The sequence below is a fragment of the Myotis daubentonii genome, chromosome X (assembly GCF_963259705.1).
Source record: "Myotis daubentonii chromosome X, mMyoDau2.1, whole genome shotgun sequence".
Lineage (NCBI taxonomy): Eukaryota > Metazoa > Chordata > Mammalia > Chiroptera > Vespertilionidae > Myotis > Myotis daubentonii.
The window spans coordinates 41,975,317-41,984,980 of NC_081861.1; the positions used below are offsets into that span (position 1 = coordinate 41,975,317).

General features: G+C 37.1%; 1 pseudogene; it reads left to right on the forward strand.

Moving 5' to 3' along the window:
* The first annotated feature begins 7,758 nt into the window (after nt 1-7,758).
* On the forward strand, nt 7,759-8,067 carry LOC132225241 (small ubiquitin-related modifier 2-like; annotated as a pseudogene).
* The last annotated feature ends 1,597 nt before the right edge of the window (nt 8,068-9,664 follow it).

Genomic DNA, 9,664 nt, shown 5'->3' on the forward strand with positions numbered 1-9,664 from the left:
CCTGTTTTTAGTGTCAGGATAGTACTGGCCTCACAAAATGAGTTTGGAAGTGCTCCCTATTTTTCTAATTTTTTGGGGGGGAGAGTTTAAAAATGATTAGTATTAATACTTCTTTGAAAGTTTGGTAGAATTCACCCATGAAGCCATCTGGCCCTGAGCTTTTCTTTGTTGAAAGATTTTTTAAAAAATCAAATTTTACTCTTTCACTACTCTTTAAATTACCTTTTTTATATAACATTTTATTACTTTCGTGTGCACAAAGTAGTGATTAGACATTTATATACCTTAGAAGTGATCATCCCATTAAGTCTAGTACCCATCTGGCCCCATACATAGTTATTAAAATATTACCGACTCTATTTCCTATGCTGTCCTTTACATCCCCATGACTATTTTATAACTACCAATTTATACTTCTTAATCCCTTCTGCAAGGCAAAGGAAACAGTCAACAGAGTGAAAAGGCAACCTATAGAATGGAAGAAAATATTTGCACACCATATATTTGATAAGGAGTTTATATCCAAAATTTATAAGAAATTCATACAACTTAATAGTAAAACCTGATTTTAAATGGGCAAAGGATCTGAATAAATTGTTCTCATAAAAGGGATATAAATGGCCAAAAATTGTATGAAAAAGTGCTCAACATAACTAATCATCAGGGAAATATAGATCAAAACCATACTGAGATATTACCTTATGCCTGTGAGAATAGCTATTACCAGAAAGACAAAACATAACAAGTGTTGGCAAGGATATTAAGAAAAGGGAACACTTGTATACTCTTGGTGGAAATGTAAATTGGTACAGCTATTGTGGAAACCAGTCAGGAGGTCCCTCAGAAAGCTAAAAAAGAATGTTACTGACTGTATTCCCTATGCTGTACTTTACATCTCCATGACCCTTTTTATAACACAATTTGTACTTCTTAATCCCTTAATGCCTTATGATCCAGCAATCCCACTTCTGGGTATATATCCAAAGGAAATGAAATCAGGATCTCGAAGCGATATCTGCATTTCCATGCTTATTTTAGCATTATTCACAATAGCCAAGATATGGAAACAACCATATGCCTGTCCATGGATGGATATAGAAAATATGTTATATCAATGGAGTATCATTCAGCCATCACAAAGAAGGAAATCCTGCAGTTTGTGAAAACATGGATGAAGCTGGAGAATATATGTTAAGCAAAATAACTAGATTCAGAAAGATATATGGTAAGCAAAATAACCAGATTATCTTATCTGTGAAATGTAAAATAGTCAAACTCATAAATAGTAGAACAGTGGTTACTAGGGTCTAGGGGAGAGGGGGAAATGGTGATGTTGGTTAAGGGGCACCAAGTTTTCAGTTATACAAGATGAATAAGTTTTGCAGAACTGGTATACAGCAGTGTGACCATAGTTGTATTTTGTACTTGAAATTTGCTAAGAGGGTAGATCTTGGTTGTTCTCACACACAAAAGAAAAGAAAAGAAAAATGGTAACTGTATGAGGTGTTTTGTGGTATTTCAGAGGTATACATAGTTTGGGTCATCAGGTTGTATACCTTAAGTATATATAGTATTGATTGTCAGTTGTACTCACGTATAGCTGGGAAAATACTGAAAATTATTTCTCAATTACAGATGTTATTTTTATTGAGGTGATATCCATATAACAAAATTAAGCTTTTTAAAATGTCTACAATTTAGTACATTTACAATGTTGTACAACTCTATCTATCTATAAGTATATTATATTTATATATTAGACATAGATATAGACATATTTGGGTGTGATAACCTGTTAAAAGAGAGATAAATTATTGGCAAGAACCATCAGAGGTGTAGGTTTTCTGGAGAGAGTATGTCGAATTTTATTAGCAATCTGTGTTTTATGTCCTTGCTTTTAAACTTGAGTTATCACCTTACTTTAGGTTATATAAGCTTTTAGCCTCTAATTCCAAGAAAAAAAAATAGTTAAGAAGGTGGGCTCTGCAGTCATTAGCTAGTACTTAATCCTTACTCATCACTCACTAGTCCTGTAACCTCAGGCTGTTGCTTTATCTTTTTGAGGCTGTTTCATTACTTGTAAAAGTAAGATATAGTAGTATTTACCTCATAGAATGCTATAAGGATTAAATGGGCTGATAGGAGTTATCTTGAGCAGAGTAAGGTGTTCAATAAACATGATATATTATCACTGTGATCAGATTATTATAACATTCAGCACCAGCATCTGAAATAACATGAGATTTTTTTTTTTTTGCCTTCACTGTCTTTGGATAGCACATCAGGCCTGTTGACCAGTGAGGTAGAGCAGGATAGAGGGACTATATGGGCTGGGGTCATTTTTTTCTTTGGTTCTATGAAAAGAGGTGCTGCCTCAGCAGGAAACATTTCTAAAATTTAATTTAGTTAGGTAACTGGAGAGTGTCAGGCTCTTGAATGATTGAGCTAGTCCTGAATTTCAAGGAAAGAAAATAAATTGTTTCTGTGAGAGTTTCTATTAGTGTCTTGCTGTAGAACACTTCACTGACCTCTTCACCTTTGCCAAGCCTTTTAGATGATGTCACCGGAACTTCAGAGGTGGTTGAAACTAGGCTCCATTGAGTATGTTGTGCTGCAAATTCCTCAGAGACCATTTGAGGAAGCCTCTGTTCATTATTTCTGCACAGCATGATGTCATTAGGGAAAACCATATCTGTGACTTAAGTGATTCCAGGGCTTTGAAAGAGAGTGTCAAGTGAGATGACAATGTTTCTGTACAACGCTTCTTATTATTCTCCAGAAGAATCATTATATTTGGCCAGATATTCTGCTTTGTAGTTGTTAGGCCTGGTAAAAATTTTCTGGCAGTTTAACACATTTGTGGATTTTAATGGTCTTTGGTTTACAAGGCCACTTCTTTCTTTTTTAAATTCAAATACAATTTTATAAGGTAAGAGGAATTTTATTGTAGTTTCTTTAAATGGCCCCAGAGAAATAAATATATAATTGAACACAGTCCAACTCTTGGTACTGTTTCAACTACCAACATAAACTATTAATGGGCGATTTGTAATAGGCCACTTTCTTATGTGCATGAGGCTATGATCAGATAAAGAAACACAGTTATTTTATTTATGAAAAATACCTAAGGAGTGAATCTTGTAAACAAAGGCCCCTTTCAAAATGCAATAAAATAGGTGGGACTGAGGCTGAGAAACATAATGGAACAGAGAAAATTCCTATAACATGAGGAGAGCTGGAAGGAGTCAGGGATCTGATTTTGCTTCTGAATCCCTTGCTAAAACACTGTGGTGCTTTGCCAAGGCACTGAACCTTTCTGAGCCTCAATTTCATTATTTATACAAAGACAGGATTAGACCAAATGAACTCTAAGATCCCTCTAGTTATAAATTTCTGTGCACCAATAACTCACTTCAGAAAAAAATTGAAGAAACAATTTTATCAGATTTGGGTGACTAGAAAAGTTAAGAATGAGTGCTAAAGAAGAACTGAATTGTCTGTGTTTGTGGTTTGGTAAAAAATAGCTTAGAATGGCTATTTGAGTTGCCAATTATCAACAAATACATGATTCTAAGCCTTGAGCTAATAAAAGTTCTCAAGTCACATCTTATCCTTTACCTTCATATTCTCTCATTTAACTGGAAAAAAAAACCCAAAGGTTTGAACTGTGTAATTTTAAATTTTTTAAAAATTTAACAACCATCATGGTCAAGCATAAACTATCATCTCCACTTCTATTGCTGAGATGAGGAATGTGGGGCTCAGAAAAATTACGTGACTTATTCATAATCAAGTGTCTAAGTGATGGAACTGGAACTTTATTCCAGGACTCCTGTCTCAAGGACCAGTTCCCCTTCTACCTCATGTTTTGAATTGTAATATTTATTTTACTGAACAATTGTTTTGTACCACATATTGAAAAAGCTTTTATGTGTTAGCTCACTACTCTTCTTATTTTCCAGACAAGGTAACAGTGAAGGTCAAACACCTCTTACAAGGTAGAGCTGAGATCAGATGCCCTGTTTATCTGACTATCTCTGTTCTGATAACTAATATGGCTTTAATTATTACTGTGTATGTTAATCTTCTTCTTTAGTTAAAGAAGCAACCTCTTTCAAAGGTTGCTTTAATGAGTATGTGACAGTGACAGCACTGGAGGTGGTAGGAGCTAAAGAGGTCAGGTTAGGCTAAGGTGAACTATTCTCATCTCCAGGTTGCTGGGCTTTAGCTTTAGTGCTGGCCATCCCTTACTGAAGTCATGCAGTGTTGTTTTTGAAATGTTCTATTCCAGTTGCCTGCAATATTATTTTTTAAAAAAAAATTATCTTTATTGTCTAAAGTAATGCAAATGTCCCTCTTTTTCCCCCATTGACCCCCTCCTCCCTTTGGATAGCCTCATCCTTTCCCTTCACTCAAGCCTCTGTTTAACCATCCTTTCCTCAGAGGGGCATTATCTAAATAGAACCCCCATCTTTTGAATTCCATATTCTGCCTTCTTTTTCTCCTTGACACTTGTCCCCACCAGAGAGACTAATTATCTATTTAGTCATTTGTCAATTATCTCTCTCCTGTAGAATATAAGCTCCATGTATGCAGAACTTTTGTCTGGTTTGTTCAATTACATATTCACAGCTCCTAGAACAGGGCTAAGCCCATAGTATCTACTCAGTAAATATCTGTTTAATGAATGAAAGTGAAAAAGGCAGTGAAGTAGTAGTGGCTATTATGTCTAAAGAATGAGGATTTATATATGAACATGGAGAAGGGCCATTAGAAATTCTGTCCAGCATCAGGAAACCAAAGGGTGGAATGGGTTGTCTAGCTGGGAAAATAAAAATGTGTTGAAAGGACTTAGCTCTGAGAATATCACCAGCAAAATCATCTAGCTTTAGGTTTTTAAGTGAGTGGATCTTCCCATTTCAATTTCACCCATTGCTCCTGGGATCTTACAGCTTGACTAGATCTTTAAAGTTGATCCAGTCCACCTCCATTAGAAGAAGAATGAGACTTGCACAGGGAAAATAACTTGCCCAAGATCAAACATGGTGACTTAGCTGACAAAGTCAAATGGAAGTGTATAAACCTGAGTGGTCTTGCCCTGGGAGACATTTTTATAAGATATGATGATGGGCTGGATAGTTATTAGTCCCCAAATGGGATTCTAGTAATGTGCCATTATCTTTTGACCTTTGTGATGTTTTGCTATAAATGATCCATATTAGAAGACCAGGGATGGATTGCAATGCTATGATTTATGAGAAAAACATATTTGCTAATTCAGATGACCAAAATATATTTCTCATATATATTTGGCCTTCCCTCATAGTTGATGGCTCACAGCTCTTAGAACCCTTGGAATTTCCTAAGTGATGAAGATTATAAAGGTATTTTATGTAAATGAGTTGACTTTTGAAAAGCACCTAAGTATGGAGGCTGGTTGCCAGAGGAACCAACCATGTGATTAGATCTCTTTGACATCTGGGGAGGAGAGAGGGGCTGGAGGTTGAATCTGTAACTAATGGCCAATGACTTAACCAATTATGCTTATGTAATGAAGCCTCCATAAAAAACAAAAACAAACAAACAAACAAAAATAATTCAAATAAAACCCCAAAAGGATGGAATTTGGAGAGCTTCCAGGTTGGTGAACATGTAGATATTTGAGAGAGGTACCCCTGGAGAGGGCATGGAAGCTCTGCACCCTTTGCATCTCTTCCATTTGGATGTATACCATATCCTTTAGTAAACTGGTAAATGTAAGAAAATGTTTCCCTGAGTTCTGTGAGCCACTCTAGCAAATTAATTGAAAATATAGAGGGATGTCTTTATCCATTTTATACAGGTCACCCTACACGTAGCTTCATCAAGACAGTACAATAGCTTCAATTTGTACCATTTAAATAATCCTTTTCTACTCTTAAAGTCACCATTTTTATTTTTTATTTTATTTTATTTTATTTTTTTTTGTATTTAGCTGGTTAATTTATTTTTTTTTATTTTTATTTTTTTTATTATTAGTTAAGGTATTACAAATGTGTCCTCATCCCCCCCCATTAACCCCCAATCTCCCCCCCACACACAAACTCATGCTCCCATCCCCCCGTTGTCCATGTCCAAAGTCACCATTTTTAAATACCAAGAGGGAAAATTATTATTCAGCATAATAATAAATACTTTTATTTTGCATGATAGTAATCCTATCTAATAAAAGAGTAATATGCAAATTGACCATCACTCCAATGCACAAGATGGCCACCCCCATGTGGTCAAAGATGGCCACCCCCATGTGGACACAAGATGGCCAGCAGGGGAGGGCAGTTGGGGGGGACCAGGCCTGTAGGGGAGGGCAGTTGGGGGTGGTCAGGCCTGCAGGGGAGGGAAGTTAGGGGCTACCAGGCTGGCAAGAGAGGGCAGTTAGGGGTGACCAGGCCAGCAGGGGAGGGCAGTTGGGGGCGACCAGGCCTGCAGGGGAGCAGTTAGGCATTGATCAGGCTGGAAGGGGAGTGGTTAGGGGCAATCAGGCAGGCAGACAGGCAGGAGAGTGGTTGGGAGCCAGCAGTCCCGGATTTTGAGAGGGATTGGACATCCCTTGAGGGGTCCCAGATTGAAGAGGGTGCAGGCTGGGCTGTGGGACACACACACACACACACACACACACACACACACACACACACACCTGTGGATGAATTTCATGCACTGGGCCTCTAGTAATATTGATAATAGCTGCTATCATTTCTCAGTACTCTATAGCCAGTTGGTCAAAAGCACAGGTGATAGATAACCTGGACTTTCAACTGGTATCAGAAGTACATGTGGGGGAGGGGTAGTCTTGTTGGACTGACCCCTTTACTTGTGGGATCTGACACTACCTCCAGGTAGATAGTGTTAGAATTGAGTGAAATTATAGAACACCCAGCTGGTGTCACAGAGAATTGCTTAGTGGGGGAGAAAAAAACCTTCACATATTTGGTGACCAGAAGTGTTTTGTGTGAGTAGCAAAGAAGGCTTAAGTGGAAAACTGAATTTTTCTAATACAGAAATCTATAAAAGTAACCAAACTGTGCCACAAATATTTTCAAGAATAAAATTTCAGTAAAACTTTAGGAATTTTCTAGCTATATTGAAGCACCTGGGAGTCTTTTAAAATTTACTGATGCTTGGGTCCACTTCTAGAGATACAACTTTAATTGTGATCCTAATGTGCATATTGGGTTAAGAATCATGAGCTTGGAGATCAGTAGTACGAATCTGGGAAGTAGAGATAGTAGTGTTCAAATTATATCTCTCTCAATTATCAACTGCTAGGATTTGGCATAAGTTAATCTTTCTGAGCCTCCGTTTCCCCTTATTTAAAATGAAGGTTATCGTTCTGATGAGAGTTTTGCAGGGGTTAAATGAGATAAGATTCATAAAACATATAACATGTTGCCTAAACCATATAAGCACTTGAGAAATGATAGCAGCTATTATCAATATTATTACTATCATGCAAAATAATAGTATTTATTATTATGCTGAATAATAATTTTCCCTCTTGGTATTTAAGAATGGTGACTTTAAGAGTGGATAAGGATTAGTTAAATGGTACAAATTGAAGCTATGGGACTGCCTTGATGCAGCTACGTGTAGGGTGACCTGTATGAAACGGATAATGACTGACTTCAAAGTGAGATATTGAAAACAGGCTGCCAGGCTCATTCAGTGCAGACCTGGTACCTCTTTTGTGAAGCAGCAGCTAATGAGACTCCAATGCTCACCATGGCCCACCAAAAGCCTAAGGAAGAAGTCAAGACTGAGAACAATGATCACATTAATTTGAAGATAACCTTAATTTGAAGGTGGCAGAGCAGGATGGTTCTGTGGTGCAGTTTAAGATTAAGAGGCATACATCATTTAGTAAACTAATGAAAGACTGTTGTGAACCAAGGGGTTTGTCAATGAGGCAGATGAGATTCCAATTTGATGGGCAGCCAGCCAATCAATGAAACAGATGCAACTGCACAATTGGAAATGGAGCATGCAGATACAATTGATGTCTTCCAGCATAAGACAGGAGGTGTCTACTAAAAAGGGAATCTGATACTTTACTCTAGAACTCCAGACCAAGCAGACATTCTCAATTAGAAAACCGCAATTTGGTTCCACCACATCCTGACTGCCACAGTATAGTTTTCTCTATTCTTTCATTTTCCCCTTCCCTATTCCTTTATTTTACATAAAGTATGTGTGCAAGCATTTGCATTTTTAAAAACTAAATGGCCAATACTACATTTTGAGCAACATTAAATGGACATGGCATGGGGGAAATAATGGTTCTGTGGAAATACCCTCTTCTCCCATTAATGGCATGCTCATTCAGCTCTTATCTTTATATTCTAGTAAATTATTTTGTCCTGTTTACAAAAAAGAACAACATAAAAAATCTTTGCATATCTTGTTTGATTGGATAATTTTAATGTTTTTCTTTTATCATTGTAATACCAAGGACAATTTTATAACTTTTCATATGTAGCTGTTAGGTGTAGGGCAATCTGTAGGTAAAATTACTCTAAAATAAATCCTATGTAAATCCTAGATAGTTTCCCTTCGAGTCAAGTATCTTGTTGTTTAAATAAATTTCTTGTTTAAAAAAATAATAAAACAAGCCTGCCTTATACAGGGTATCCCCCCAAAATGTATATACAAACTTTGAATAATTATAAAGGCAGGTTTTTTTAAAATATATTTTATTGATTTTTTACAGAGAGGAAGGGAGAGAGATAGAGAGTTAGAAACATCGATGAGAGAGAAACATCGATCAGCTGCCTCCTGCACATCTCCTACTGGGGATGTGCCCGCAACCCAGGCACATGCCCTTGACGGAAATCGAACCTGGGACCTTTCAGTCCACAGGCCGATGCTCTATCCACTGAGTCAAACCGGTTTCGGCTATAAAGGCAGTTTTAATTAAAATACATTTCGTTTTTAAAATTGAGCTATCAGCTGTAAAAGTGTGTATACATTTTTGGGAACACCCTGTAGTAATGTTATAGAAATCAGAACTCTGAATTCTGTGGAAAGCAAAATTACATATTGCTTCCTGTGTTACATTCCACACCAGTTGAAAGTGAAGCAGTGATCAATGTTCAGATTGTTTCTGGCCAGAGTTAGGTCAACTCCACAGTCAAAACCAAGCTACTGAGAAGCAGCAGGGTACTGCCAGCCTGGAACATGGAGTAATGGAGCAGTTGCATCATTGTGGGGTAGGCAGGTTAAGGTCAGACAGAATGTGAGGGGAGACCCTAACAGATCTTTCTGCTTTCTCTCTTGTGGATTCCCTTGGAATATGAAAAAGAGAATAACAACAGAGGAATGTTCTGCATGATAAAAAGCAGTCATTTGATCATCAACAACCCCAATAGTCTACCCATGGGAAGCCTATTTGCTTTTGAAACAAGAGAGCATTAGGTAATTGACCTCCTTTTTTATTATGGTAGCTTTAGACTCAAACAAGAGCTCTATGAAATGTGCAGAGAAACATTTAGAATGCGCTATGACACACTTTAAAATGTGCATTTCAACTGGAGGTAATAATCTTAAATGTGAAAAGAAAGCAATACTATACTTGCTCGTGTTTGATAAAGAATGCATTCACCAAAATCTCAGTATTTCTGAGTTGGCTAAT